Genomic DNA, 15,878 nt, shown 5'->3' on the forward strand with positions numbered 1-15,878 from the left:
TCTTAAATAGTACTGTCAACATTTAAGTAATGTAATATTTGATTCCTATAAGCTTGAATAGATTGTGATTTATTTATTATTTATTTTTTGAACAGTGTTCACTCCTGAACAGTGTAGGATTTTAACTCTGTCAGAGTTTGCAACAAAGTTCCTCCTAGCTCTGTAGCAGTGTTGTTGTTATCTGCGTTGGTGTTAATACTTCACTCTTATAGTGTTAATATTTTGACACTGTGTTGGTGTTAAAAGAGGCAACACTGTAGAAGTGTTGTTATTATCTGCATTGGTGTTAATACTTCACTCTTATAGTGTTAATATTTTGACACTGTGTTGGTGTTAAAAGAGGCAACACTGTAGAAGTGTTGTTATTATCTGCATTGGTGTTAATACTTCACTCTTATAGTGTTAATAATTTGACACTGTTTTGGTGTTAAAGAGGCAACACTTTTGAAAGTGTTGAATTAACACTTTGCGGGTGGTTCCCATATATACACTTTTAAAGTGTTGAAATTAACTCTATTGGTGTTAATTTCCGGATTTCAAATTTACTGTGTAGGAACTTTGATGTTTAGGCTGAAGTATGAGAAGAAGTGCTATCCTGCTGAAGAGTTTGCCCTCTCCTGTGGTTTGGAGTTTAATAGGTAGAAAGAACGTCTCAATACCTCAGCCTGTTGATGTTGCCATCCACTTTGCAGATCTCTCATACAACCCCATACTGAATGTAACCCCAAACCATGATTTTTCCTCCATCCTTCTTGCAAGCTGTAGGCCTTGGCAAATGCAACACATTTTTTCTGTGTAATGCTGAATTCTGAGCACTAATTTGGCCATTGAGACCACTGTGTGACAGAATTCAACAAACTGTTCTTGTAGATACAGGGGTTTCTAGAGACCAGGGGCCTCATGCATCATTGCTGCGTACGCACAAAAACATTTGCGTACGCCAGATTTCACGCTCACGTTTGGATGTACTAGTGATGAAATGAACGTGTGTGTGCGATGGTCTGCGCCAACTTCATGTCTGACGTACATGCATTTCTTGTGGGTGTGTGTTTGTTTTATTTCCATTGGCGACTCCTAGAGGCAGTTGTGTTAAACTGCACACTACAAAGTATCTTTAAGCCGTGAAATGGCAGCTGTATGGGACGAGATCATCCACATGTCTAGCAGGTATATAAGGTTTCCATACCATGTAGTTAACAAGCCAAACATAAAAGCGCAATCTTATGAAGAGGCAGGGAGGGGTTTCACCTTAAGTCGGATGTAAGAGAATATGCGTTGGATTCCACGTACGCAGTGTTTCATACATAAGAATTTTTTACTGCATTACAACTTTGTGGGTACGCAATATTGTAGTATGAATTTAACGCAAGTTTTCGTACATGAGGCCCCAGTTGTTATGTTCAGTAACGCTCTGCTGCAGTCGAAAAAGACAATCCAGGCTCATTCTGAAAACGTACCTCTATATACAGTACATTTCTGGAGACCGTCAAATACACCCCTGGAGCTGAAAAAAATTAATAAATACACCCCATGAGCTACGTTCTTTGCAGTTTTTGTTTTTGAGAATCTTCAAGAGGCCGCTGTATGCTTTTTGAGATCTCAGATTATTCTTGCAAGTGCCATTCGCGTCTGCTGTTCTCTCGTAAATTTACCAAAGGCCGCTGTCGACTGACTGTTTGACTGACTGACTCATTGACTGACCCACCCTCTTCCTTCCCCAAACCCAACCAATAGTATTTTAAAATGCACCAATTGAACCGGAGTTCACCAGTTTCTTTGAATCTTTTTATTATCCTCTCTACTTAACGTTTAGATACATTATAGATGTCTGCAACCTCAGCAGGAAACATGGTCTTCAGGCTCTTGATGATCAGCACTTTGGTATGTGGTTGAATCTTTGGCACGTGGCAGTTCAGAATACATTTCAAATGAAGGGAGGGTGTGCTGGGGCTCTTCTTTTACACACCTGGGAATGTGTTAATTAAAGTATTTGTCCCAGGTGATTTTTAATTTGCAATTGGGTGAATCCTTTAAAGATGTGACCAGTCTTTTATCTTAGCAAAGTCTGACCTGTCTGTCCTAATAAAATAATTAAAAGTCAAGACATGATACGATTTTATTTTGGTAAACTGAGCATAATCTAGAGTCCTTTAACTTTCATATAAGTCACTTCTGATTCCAAATGATCAACTAGAAGTCAAGTTATTATTTGGATAGGCAATTATTAATTAGATAGGCAACAAGATTTTTGTCAGGTAGTGTACACTCCTATAATTACTTATCCTTCACATAATCCAACTTTGTTGCTTTTCAGGATCTTGTTACAAGTTATTATGGACTTCCTTAAGGTAAATAAAAATTGTAAATGATTATGAGAATTTCTGTAAATGTATTCTTTATGGATAAAAAATAAATAGATAATTTTTTTCAAACGTTTTTTTTTTCTGAATTATAACACTGGAATTAGTCCAAATTCAATTAAATAACTTAGTAGTCTTTAATCTGTAAATGCATGCTGACTAAAGCTGTAGGTTACTAAAATGGATTAAATGTCAGTGAAGTGCGATGCAGTTATTTTCTCCATTCCGCTTCCGAATGTCCTATAGTACAATGCTGGCAGAGACATTCTCATCCACCTAGAATTCATCACATGTTTCAAATGTCTCTTTGGACCATTTTTTAGGAAAACTGCTGTCTGCTTACCCCTGCATTTTCCAGCCACCGTCACGGAACTACTATAGGGGAAAACATCTGTAGTGACTTATTTGTGTTTAATCTGTCATTTATTGATCTTGCTTACCTAAGCAACCTTCCGTTCAGTATCTTTAATTACATGGTTTGGCATGACATAGAATTTGTTACAACGTATCTGGCAGATGTCTCTTTACGGCCTGTGTCTGTGGAGATTTTTATTTGCTGTGGTTCATCCCATTATCTACATGAATAACAAGAGGAATACTGTGATTAGGAAGGTAATCTCTATGATAGAGGCCTGCTTTGGTGGGGGAGTGAATAACCAGAACTCTCTTCCACCCTCCAAGAAGCTGAGGTGAATCCCTTGAACAAGGTGACAAACCCCCAACTGCTCCCTGGACTGCCCAATGCTCTGGGTTTGTGTTCACATTGTGTGTGTGAGTCACTTTGGATAAAAGCATCTGCTAAATATATCTCCAAAATGACAGTCTGGTTGTTTATATTTGTTTTTGGATCACTTGCGTCCTCAAATCTTTGGATCTATATAAGTAATAAATAGTTAAATAGATCAGTTTGAATGGTTTAAATAGGTAAATAGATAGCTCTGTTTTTTTCCCTGCCTGACATTGGTATTGGTATACCATTTGTTTTTGTGATTTTTTTCACGTTCTGAGGCACACAATTTCTTTTGGAAAAAGTAGTGCACATCCACAGAAAATGATGTTCTTGCATGCCATCATCATCTTTGGTAATAAATTCATATTGTAACTTTTTTGTAATTATTTTTGTCTGCCTGAGTGATGAAACAAAGTCAAAACAGGCTCATTCTGAAAATGTCGTCCTGTGGACGTTTCTGGAGACCGCGAATTATGTAGCCGAAGGTATTTATGGCTGCTTTTCATTTATTTGAACGAACGCTACTATGCGGTATGATGTCTTTCCTTTTCGCGCTTACCAGCTGACTGCTTACCTCCATATGGAGGTCTTTTCCACCGCAACCAGTTTGTCCCGTTAGCTCGTCGTGTATGTCGGTGGACTTGAAACACAGATAGGAGTTGACCACAACGATGGGGTTCAAGTCTGGGGAAGAGCGGTTCCAGAAATCAGGTAAGACAAAAATAAAATGCAAAAAATAAAATAAACGAGTGAACAAAAGGGTACAAAATCAGACAATGGCTTTTGTTTTTCTGGACGGCTTTTGTAAACCGTTTGTTTGGTTTAGGAAAGTAAGTGGGTGGGCGGGTCAATTAATAAAATTTGTTGGGTTTAGGGAAGGAGGAGGGTGGGTCAGTCGACTGGATTGGTCGGTCGACCAGTCAATCATTCAGTCAGACAGACAGTCGGTAAACAGCAGCATCTAGTAGGTTTACGCGAGAACAGCGGGTGCGACGGCACTTGCGAAAGAAATTTGAAATATAAAAAAGCACACACAGCGTCCTCTCGCAGATTCGCGAAAACAAAAACTGCAAAAATACGTACCTCCCAGGACTTATTTCGCGGTCTCCAGAAACGTCCACGGGATCACATTTTTAGAATGAGCCTGGGTTGAACAAAGTTGTAGTCTTTGTTTAGTCTTTGTTGCAGTGTATTTTACACTTTCAGGGTGTGTCATGCAGCAGAAAAATTCTGTTAAAAGAAACATACCATATGTTGGATGAATTATTATTAATAGGATGTATGTATGAATGCAGATGGCAACAACAATTAATCTAAATAGCTATGTACTTACCCAATATAAAGCTTAAATTTACATTAGACATGATGACTGTGAAACTATGATTATTCTTCAGACTATATAACCGTACAACCAAAATCTATAATCGTTCATCCATAATTGTTATGCAGTTCAACACATAACATATGAATGTGTCTGAATGTAGAAGAGCCTACTTTTGTTGTGCTCTGAAATACATTTGAATGTTTGTAAACAAAAAAAGAAAGAAAGCCTACAGTACAATGCAGTGATGTTATGTAATTTCAAAATACAATATATTAACATTTTATGTAGAAAAAGCCAATGTGGGTGTCTTAATGACAAATACAGCATATGGGCTCTAATATGCTGTTGTGTCATCACTCATATAGCATGAACCGGCCCCCATAACAAACTAATTGAATAGCCCTGCTATTGGGCCTAACAGGGCAAGATTGTGTGAGACCCAAATCTAAAACAGTGCTTATGGATGTTGAAATTTCTATAGGTGAAAAATACAGACATAGTATCACAGACAGCATGCGTTCATTGAATTAACACTTAATCAACAGTCGAAACGTGGCCTCTTCAATGACAGAAACAGATTCAGAGGAAACAGAAAACAGAGGCAGTAATGAAGCTAATTAGATACTTAGTGATTGATTGAGTGCAATTGGGAATAGATGATGCTGTTAACAAGCAGAATCAATGAAAACACACAAAACTACAACTGATATCAGTTTGACTAAAGCTGCAGTCACACCCTCTAGGACACCTACACCAGGCGGTGCATGAGGAAGGCCAAGAGAATTATCAGCGACTCCAGCCACCCAAGCCATAGACTTTTCTCTCTGCTTCCCTCAGGCAGACGGTTCTGGTCATTTTGGGACATTTAATAACGCATTTTTTGGACAACCTCAATGGCCGATGTGTAGAATAAAACTGAACTATGTCTGAAATTGTATTCAGGTGCTAGACCATGCAAGGCTTTAATAACATACAGTAAAACCTTAAACTGATTAGCTGTCAGCATTTGCTATGAGGCTAGACTGAGAAACACTAATCTGTTTCTTGGTTCCAGTCAACAATCTGGTGCTACATTTTGTAATAATTGAAGAGAATTCAACAGAACAGCAGTGTGACAATGGCGGTGGTGACGACATGGAGACAGATGGGATCCAAATGCAAGAAGTTTAATAGTTAAAAGCAAACAAATCTAAAACACCAGGCTAAATCATAGTCAAAAAGCAGGCAGGTTCAAAGTAACAAACAGAGTATCCACCAAGGCAAACAAGGCAAAAACCAAAATCTTTCAAAATCAGTAGTCAAAAATAACAGGCTCAAAGGTCATAACACAAGGCAGATCAAACAGTGAGAATACGCTTGGTAAGGCAGCAGATACTGGCAATACTTCGCACTGTGTTTGTGTTTGGTGTGGCCAGGTTAATATGGCCACCAAACAGGAAGTAACCAACGAAGAACTGACAGTCAGAATTCCGGTGACGGCTCCCTCTGCAGGTTGGATGAGTGGTTGTCAGTTCTGTTTGTTACAAGCAGGAAAATCAATAAAAGATGAATTATGTTCCTCTACAGCTGGGGTCATTAAAGAAGTCTCACAATAGGGTAATAACAACAGCAATCCAGAATTAATACAAATCATCTTTTTTTTCCTTTGTTTGAACCAGTGGAATGCCTCATGAATCTACGAGCAGTTTTTAAAGTACATCTCAGAGTTAATTGGTTTATTATAGTAATGCTCCAATATTTTAAATCAAGGGCCAATCCCAATTCTATTTTTGTACCCCTTACCCCTTCCGAGTTAAAACCGAGTGTGAAGGGGAAGGGCTTCAAAATTGACCCCTAAGAAATGGGACACTACTACAACATCTACACGCATCATCAGATGTCATCATGATCTCTTGCTTCATATGAGATCAGGCAATTGCGACAGCTGTAGTTATTCCGGTTGCTTTAGTTTTTGGTATATATCTTCAAGAAATCACTGAAGGCTTTCATATGTTCTCATAACAATCTAATGTGGCAATAAGATCATATCTATACTGTGAGTTTACACAGTGGCCATATTCATCTATGTAAACACCAAAAACACAATTAACATTAGAGTGGACACTGTAAAAGGCCCATTCCCAGCCACTAGACTTTTCTGACAGGGTATTCAAGTGTCATCGAGAGTCAGAATGTTGTGGGACTGCTGTACAGGAGGTTATATTAGAGATTATACATAGCAAAATGTAGCGTTTTTTATCCACGCACTTAAATAAGTTTTTTAATATGGCTAAAGAGCATTTTATTTCACTCTGCCATTAAATTATGCCACTGTTGTCACAAAATATATGAACATATGAAATAGTCATGACTCTACAGTCATCATCTATATTTTTGTCCGTTTTTTTTTATTTTATTTTTTTTTAGTTTCGCCCTTTTTTGTTTTCAAAACTTACAATGTAAGATAAACATGCCTGCACTGACAACTAGAATTAAAGGGAAGTATATATCTATTGGGTGGGCAAATATTGTAGTTTAATGTCATGAATCAATATTTTAATATAACTATGCTATTTAAATTACTACAATAGACTAGACATTAAGCAATAATAATTTGCCACAGTAAATGTATGATGCAATAACAAATTTGAGCACACAGCCTTAACTAATTAATTATTCATTTGCTTAGTTCTATCATTTATAATTTGAATAAGAGAACAACACCAAGAAACTGCAGGTAATCAAAAAATGCTAATTAGATATTATTATTATCACAATAGCGACCAATAAACGACAAAAATGGCAAAACAATTCAATTAAAATTTATTAATTAATTAATCCAAAGTTTGAACATTTATGGTTAGGCTATGTAATCTAAATATGAATGTGTGTTGTGTGACTATTTCAAGTCGCCTAGTTCTACAGATTGCTCAAACGCATTTTGGGTAAACATTCATCCCTGCTTCTCACAAACAGCATTCAGCATCACTTGACAAACGTTTTATTCTGTTTGCATTGTCCCTTCACCATGCACGTCACTCTTCTCAGCTGATCTGCACTGTCCAGTGGTACATCAACACGTAGTGCCACTATCCAGTGAATGAAAGACGTTGCCCAGTTACGTGCAATGTTAAAACACATGCGGCGTGAAAATGACTTGTCATGGCGAATATACAGGCATTATATAGTGGATAAATTTGACCCGCGTTGGCGCTTATAGGTACAGTATAAATGCCCAGTTTTTTGATCTGGCTTTAGCTAAATAGTTTTGAACACTAGGGGCTTATAAATCATACAATTTTAGGAAGTCAATGACTGGAAGGCTTTAATGTTTTATTAAAAAACTGGTATGTACATTTGAAATATACCCATGGGTAAAATTTACCTCGTGGCGGTTCTAGTGTTAAAACATGATAGTAAAACACGAACGCAGTTATGAATATATTAAAAACGTGCTTGTTTATTGTAAAAATTCATAATAATGACAAAAATACTCATTTGTGGATCTCCTTACTTCCAGGTGCAGCTATCCTGCTGTTGTGGCTGGTGTATTCTGGGAAATTTTTCTGAAAAATCTCTGTTTGAAGGGGTATCTACCCCTTCCCTTTAGCCCTACGCTAGAGAACTGGGATACCCATACTAATTCACGGAACACGTAAAGCGAGGGGTTGGGGTTAGGGAAAGGGCTAAGGGGTAGAATTGGGATTGGGCCCAAGTATGACTTCAATGCATGGATGTTCATTCATTAGTTCATTCTTATCTTCAACAAAAATAAACACCTTATGGCTGTACCAAAGAATGATGCTAGCAACAACACTGGCATTCCAAGAAATGCATAAACTCAAATGTAGCAATGTTAGCCTCAGCATATAATGGTTCCATTTATCATCTGTACGACTGCCTTTTTCCTTTACAATTATCTCCAGATGCAATCTGCTTCTCTACCAAAATCTCATAAACCTCACTCAGAGATAACACGATTGACCATTAACAGAGTCAAACCTTGTTGGCTCAGCCAAGCTCAACACATTAACTATGCTACAGTATGACACCCCCTGCTAAGAAAGCTTTCCCTCTCTACCGCAAACAGTCCTATAATTGGGTAAAAGTAGGACATTAAAAAATCAAAATCTGTTCCCAGGATGATTGACTCTCCATTGGCAATTATCTATTTATCACTGAACTATACCAATGTACTGAACTCAGTGGAAACTCCCAAGCTAATCTCTGTACGAGCTGGAAGTTAAATAAAAACACAATTTGTTCCTGTGCTTAATTGGGATCTTCAGAGCAGCTTTGGTCACCTGCCAAATCTATTGGTTTATAATTACAGAATATTGTTCAGGAAACAGCTTGCTTCCTACAAAATCAGATAAATAATGAAGCAGATGTCAACAGACAAAGTGTCAGGAGAAAATACAAGAGCTTGACTGTTGGAAAGCACAACAGCCTAGCTTAACCACACGTGACCAGTAAAATTGACCCTAGAATGTTTCCTAGTTAACACTATGATGAACACAGTTAGATCTCCTCTATCTTAAAGGAAAAAACAGTGCATAATGACAATATAAGAGTAGGGTAATGATCTATATACAAAAGTTGAACAATATATTTTATACTTATAGGATTTTAGTGTGTACGTGTATGTTGTAATAAGACTGGACAAATCTTTAAGGTCAATGCAAGACTACTGCCTTACACATAATATCTTCTGATCTTTCTGTCCGTGATTTTAGTGCTCCACATAAAACTAAGTAAATATTGATTTTTTTTCCCATTCAGGCTGTTGTCAGTAAAATCTACGTATAAGACTGGGTCAGACTCATAATCGGGTGTGTCAGTAAAACGGCCATGGTTTTCCAACATGTTGAAAACATATTGTCACTCACTTCACTAAAAATATGAAGAAATATGTTTTATTCCTTATGATTATGCTAATAGTGTATGATGAAGCTGCTGTCAGATCCTGTACATTTTCAGCTTAATCTTAAAGTTTATTTGTGTATCTCTGTTACACTGTGCTTCTTAAAAAAAGAAATACATTAAAGGGCACTTATGGTGAAAAATCTACTTTTCAAGCTATTTTTACAGACATATGTGTAGATATAGTGTATATACTGTCATATTGGCATGAAATAAACACAGCCAGTCCTTTTTTTTTTCAATTTAACAACATAAAAACGGTGGACCAATTGGAGCGTTTTCAGACCGACAACTTGACGTAGGCGTGCGTTCCCCCCGCCCACCGAATTGATTGACAGCTACGCATATTAACATGTCCTGGTAGTCACTTGTATAATCATGTCAACAAGACCAGACGTGCACAAAGCAACCAGGAATTAAAGGCCTGTTCAGTTCGCTAGGATCATCAGTCATCATCAAATGTAAGTTTTACAAGTTTAAAATGTTTTAATGTTCAGTGCACGTGTGTAATGAAGTACATTTATTTACTTCAGCTTTACTTCATCAGCACAGTCGCGTGTCAGAACAATTATAAAGGAAGACGCTCCAATCCCGGTTTATGGACATTAAATCAGGTTTATTTTGTACATTAACATAACAGATTCACACTGTAGGGGATCAACCTACTTTAAAAGAGGGATCAGGGATTCATTAGCTAATTTCAAGGAATTGGATCTTGAAGATTTGACTTAATTGAGTGAGACTGAATCAGATTAAAAGCTTCACACTTTATCTACCATTTGTCCAGCAAATAGAAGACATCATATTTTACCAATCTTCTTATTTCCGTGGCCAACGATATTAACATGACACAGTATTGGGTAAATTTTGGCAAGGTAACAAAATCTACAGCTAAAGGCGTTGATTTAGAAGCACATAAACACAAACACAGTTCTTACCAAAATGAAACACAGCTGCACCTTCTGCAAACCTCCTAATTCCTGCAGCATGAGCACTTTGACTGGTTATGAGCATCAAAAATGGCTGATCTGGTCGGCGAAAAAATTTGACTGTCACTGCATATCATATGACGTAAAGGATAAAACTAAAGAAATCTCCACTGTGCTGAGCAAGAGCGCTTCTAATTGAATAGCGCAGCATCGATGATGCAAGCGTGCTTGGGCGCGAATACAATGTGAGTGCAGGCTGTCAGGGGAGACGGGAGGTAGAACAAGCGTGCTTCGGCCCGGTTCAAGGCAACTGTACATAGTGTGAGTACGCCCTAAGTCTTCGTTGGTGCACTGCTGCATCTTTCCAGTGACCAAAAAACACAGAATAATTATTACCTTTTTTCTGCAGTTAAGGCATTGTTTCGTAGAGTCTGAGAAGTTACTGCATTTCTGACTAGATTAGTTACAGAAAGAATACCTTCATGATGAAATCTCTGCTCTCTGCTGCCATCTTGTTACTCTTAACTAGGTTAAGATACATCCCAAACACTCCTAAATAATTGAATAGCTGAGACCAATTCTTAACACTAAAGAACCTTTATAAATTGCACTTAATCTTAAGTCTAGAGATAAAAGTAAACTTAAGTCATTCTTAGAATTTTGACACACTTAAGAGTAAAATTCTACTCCGAGAAGATTTGTACATACGGCCCCAGAGAATGTGTCGCTTGATCAAGATTTCAGATTCGGACTGATTTTGATCCTGCAATATGGCAGTGGGTTCCTTCAACACACACACTCATACACTACAGACAATTTAGTTCATTCAGTTTACCTGTACCACATGAGGAAACTGGAGCAGCCAGAGAAAACCCACGCCAACACAAAGAGAACATGCAAACTCCACACAGAAATGCCAACTGGTCCAGCCGGGACTTAAATCAGTGACCTTATTGCTGAGAGGTGACAATGCTAAGCACTGAGCCACCGTGTCACGCTAAGCGTTTGCCAAGAAAGCTTTTATTAATCAAGAACGAAAGTTGGAAGTTCGAAGATGATCATATACTGTTGTATTTCTGACTATAAACGATGCAGACCCGCGATTTAGCGTCATTTATTTCCATGAACCGCATTATTATAAATGTTATATAAATCATGTCATTACTTGGCATTTTTGGAATAAAAAAATTAGCAGTGTTTTCTAGCAGTCATGGTGTGCAGGGTTCCTTGTCTTTTTTTGTGTCCTGAGAGTGCAGTTCACAGACAGTAAGTACAGTCAATGTTATTAATTATGTGGTGCAAATGAGAGAGTTAGAGAACATGATGAAGTTGGCAGCAGAACACAACAAGAATCACAGAAAAGGCATATATTCTGATATGGCAGAAAGTCTTTTGAAGTAGGGCAGCAGGTTTTAGTCATGCTTCCAACAGAACAGAACAAGCTGCTGGGTAAATAGAGGGGTCCATGCAAGGTCTCTAAAGGCAGATTTGTACTTTTGCCTGGGTCTCGAGTGTGAGCCTCCACTGCCTATGTCCACACATCTGCGAGTCCTGCACTTGCTATTGTACTAGTATTTGCAAAAACAAAGAAAGACTTGGAGTAACTGTCAAGATGAAACGGTAGTAAAGAAGTTAGCGACTGCCACAGGATGTCCATCGCAACTTTTGCATTGACATAACATGTAAATAACTTGCACTCAAAAGGATGATTTATTCTTTCGCCTCGCATATAAAAAAAAGTTTTGTATTTCCTTTGTTTACAATAGAATGGAATGATTTGTTTGTGAAAGAGTAGATTATACACAAATTAATGTAAACCCTACAGTTTTGAATGATGCCTTGCACATATCAGCCTTGTGCACTTGTGTTGTGGTGATGTTAATGATTCATTTGACCACACATGCGTGATGCATCTCTGTTGTCAAAGCTGTCATTTGGTATTAATTTAACATTGTAGTTTTATCATTTATTGAATTATAACTGGTTAAAAATAGAATGAAACAAAAAAAGAGAGGAAACAAGTTTCCCAAACTTATCTGTCATTATGTTTAATTTTGCGTCAGCTCTATTATTTGATTAGCTGATGTAATAGCCCATAACATGCTCTAATGTGTACATTTTTTTTACATTTCTTTTTTTATTTTGGGATAAGTAAAATATTGTAATCACATCAAATATTGACTAAACGATTTTCAGGTGCTCTGCATGTGTAAAAGTGTGTCAATAGTTGGTTTCCTGAAGAGAAATCCTCTCACAAATATAAGATAACAACTGGGACAGTCCAGTCCAACTGAGACAGAAGGACCGCTATGTACAGCAGTTCCTTGGTCAAACTCTGATGACAGATTCTTCAGCACAGCTACCATGGTGGCATCGAAGACAAAAGCAAAGAGTGTATGGGGGAGGGGTGTCATGGACGAAAGTGAAAATCGGGGGGCCTCCACACCACCTCTAACAAGATGCCGCCCTGGGCGATTGCCCCTATTGCCCATGCTTAAATTCGCCACTGCCTTGACCATGTGATTTCCCCTGCTCTCAATCGCTGGACAGAGATGGATGCTAGGCTGCCGATGAATAGTTTTTACGGACTGTTTACAATTTGCCTTTTAGATCAAGTGGTATATGAATGAAAAAATAAGTTTGCAATTAATAATAATATAAACAATAAGAGTTTAACCATCCTGTCGTGTTCGGGTCAAATCTGACCAATTTTTCAACTTAATCACTCATAAATATTGTGTTTTAAATCTGATTGCCACAAGGCCTTATGATATCCACCACACTATGCATTTGAACATATAAAAGTGATGATCACCTCTTTTATTGAATTTGAGTGTTTTAATCAACCTTGTTACACCTGTGGTCATTTCTTTTATGGTCTTCTGTGCTGATCCTCCAGCCTGATCTCACAAGGAAACATAACTATATTACGTTGTGTCAGTTTAGTGGCTAATTCAAATGAGTTCAGTCATAGAAAATTGTAAAATTTTTAAAAGCAGGCGAGGCACCCAACCCCACCCCTATACCCAATCGTCATTGGAGAAAAGCAATTGTACAAAACTGTATTAATAAGTCGTACAAATTTAAATGGAATAGCTACTAAACCAATAAGTTATGAATTGCCATTAAAATGTTGGATCCTCCAATGTGAATCAACTTCCTGATAAACCATGGCATCATATATTCACACAGACTAGACAGGTGTCTGTTATGTGAATCCATCTGTGTGTGTGTGCGTGTGTGTCTTTCTTTCTTTTCTTATTTTATTCTTTTTGTTTATTTATTTATTTCTCTCTTTCTGAAAAGAAACACAGAGAAGGAATCTTGTTCTCTTTCTTTCTTCTAGTAGGAGCACTTTTAGCTTAGCAACAATTATTTTATTATATTAGACAGTTATAATCTTGCTCAAAAATGACCAAAGTATAACTAGTGCTAGTTCTGTGTCCATGCTCACCGTAGATACCCTCATTCATTCATTCATTCTCTTGTCGGCTTAGTCCCTTTATTAATCGGGGGTCGCCACAGCTTTTTTCGCAGCGAATGCCCTTCCAGCCGCAACCCATCTCTGGGAAACATCCACACACACACACTCATACACTACAGACAATGTAGCCTACACAATTTACCTATACCGCATGTCTTTGGACTGTGGGGGAAACCGGAGCACCCGGAGGAAACCCACGCGAAGGCAGGGAGAACATGCAAACTCCACACAGAAACCCCAACTGAGCCGAGGTTCAAACCAGCGACCCAGCGACATTCTTGCTGTGAGGCGACAGCACTACCTACTGTGCCACTGCCTCGCCCTACCCTCAGTCACTATTGCCTAAATTAGTACACTTGAAGGACTGAAAATTCGATCACTCAGAACACAGGAAAGGATAGCATTTTGTTTGTGCTTAGCTGGTTGATCAACCATTCAGATGGATTAAATTTTTAATTTCTTTGGTAACCCCTTGTGATAGTTATTTTAGCGAGCTGTCTATTAGTAATGAAACAAACTATTTTGATTTCTGTCATCTATTGTTCATTTTGTAATACATTTTCAGCGCCTATTTTTATTTTCACTGCAGTTATTTTATGTCTAATTCTGTAAATTCATGTTAAACACTACTTTGAGACATTGTTCACAGCTAAAGAATGTTGAATAAAAATGTGGTGGAGAAAAAAGATTTTTGTGCTAATATAAGAGCAGTTAAAAAAAGACTGGTCAATTTCGACTGGGAACACTAAAGTAAGGGGCGAGATATGAACACGACAGGAGGGTTAAAATCTCTTCTTGTGACAAGTTAATATGTAATGGTGGAATGTATCTATGTATGTTTGTGCATGTATCAAAAAGTATGCTGTTAAGCAGTACCTCATGTTTTCATATCCATCTACATTATTGAGTTAATTATCATGCAATTATTATTAAGCATATTCATCATTACTCATCAATACTAGTATATTCAAATTTGTCTATTCAGACAATCAGGTGGGTTAACATCCTGAACCAGCAAAACGTTTTCTATGGTGAAGAGCTACTACTACTCAACCAGACTTCCCAAAGATGACGAAGAAGAGGAATGTACAACTGGGAGTAACCCACTGCTACCAGTTTATGAGGCTGGCAGTACACTGTAGTGGTCCTATAATGAGGATGAATCGGCTTTTGACTTCAATGAGAGAGAATGAAAATCTTTGCAAAACACTGCAGACAATACAGCAAGAGAGGAACACATTTTAGAATGCAAACAACCAATATGTGAAGAAGCTCTCGCTGGTTGACCTGCTGGAGCAATCAGGCAGGAAGAGCAGTTTCGAGTTATAGTGTGGGTATCATGTCTTGGCTGCTTGAGAAGCTTCCACACAACTAAAGGATTTTGGATTTTAAAAAAGGCTGAATTTCAAAATCTAGGTTTAAGAGGACACTACATGGCTAGCAAGCAGTCAAGACAAAGTGTCCTTGACATGAAAAAGTTATACTACCAAAGCCAGCCACCAAGTAGTGAGTCAGCGGCTGCGGATGCCATATGCTCCAGGAGCCTCTGAAATAATATCAGTGGGACTACAGTTTCTATGTCGAGCTCTCTCAGACAGGTCAGCATCCGCTGGGCGCGTTCTTAAGCATCCTGAATAGCATCGTGTGCAGATAACGGTTCAGAATACGCAGATAAAGGATTTTGCATTTTGCAACTAGTTAGTGATGATTTAATGAAGAGCTTCGTTGAAATCTTTGGGGTAAATGTGGTGCAACTGCTGCTAAATCGCATGGGATTATATATTAAGATCAGCCTTATCAGCCCTCAATCTGGAACTAAACAGAGATATTGACTATCTTAGGAAGTCATTCTTTGTACACGTCTGACATCAGCCTTGTTTGTCTTTCACCATATGCTGTCCACTCCAGAGATAGGGTGTACAATATGTCAGGCACAGTGTCTTGGTTTAACATACAGTAGCAAGTCATTAGTTGCTTTAAGGCACCTTTTTTTGTTTTCATTTCATTTGACAAACTGGCAACCCCCCCCCCCCCCCCCCCCCCCCCAACAGAGTTAAACTGCTGTTTCTTAAAAAGAATTGTAGAAATGATAGTGCTGAATTCCCGTTCACAAAAATTTTAAATGTTAAACAATTATCCTCACTGGACT

At 38.0% G+C, this 15,878-nt stretch overlaps 1 protein-coding gene and 1 long non-coding RNA gene across 7 annotated transcripts in view; both read right to left on the reverse strand.

Annotated features, from left to right (window-relative positions):
* Positions 1-15,878, reverse strand: part of adcy2a (adenylate cyclase 2a) — a 217,072-nt gene that overhangs the window by 185,114 nt on the left and 16,080 nt on the right. The gene's annotated exons all lie outside the window — the stretch shown is intronic.
* LOC141378167 (uncharacterized) lies at positions 5,565-6,821 on the reverse strand. Its single transcript, XR_012392002.1, has 2 exons — positions 5,939-6,821; positions 5,565-5,603 (listed from the first exon to the last, which is right to left on the reverse strand). It is a non-coding gene; the product is annotated as an uncharacterized lncRNA (long non-coding RNA).

Source organism: Danio rerio, chromosome 16 (genome assembly GCF_049306965.1).
Source record: "Danio rerio strain Tuebingen ecotype United States chromosome 16, GRCz12tu, whole genome shotgun sequence".
NCBI classification, from domain to species: domain Eukaryota; kingdom Metazoa; phylum Chordata; class Actinopteri; order Cypriniformes; family Danionidae; genus Danio; species Danio rerio.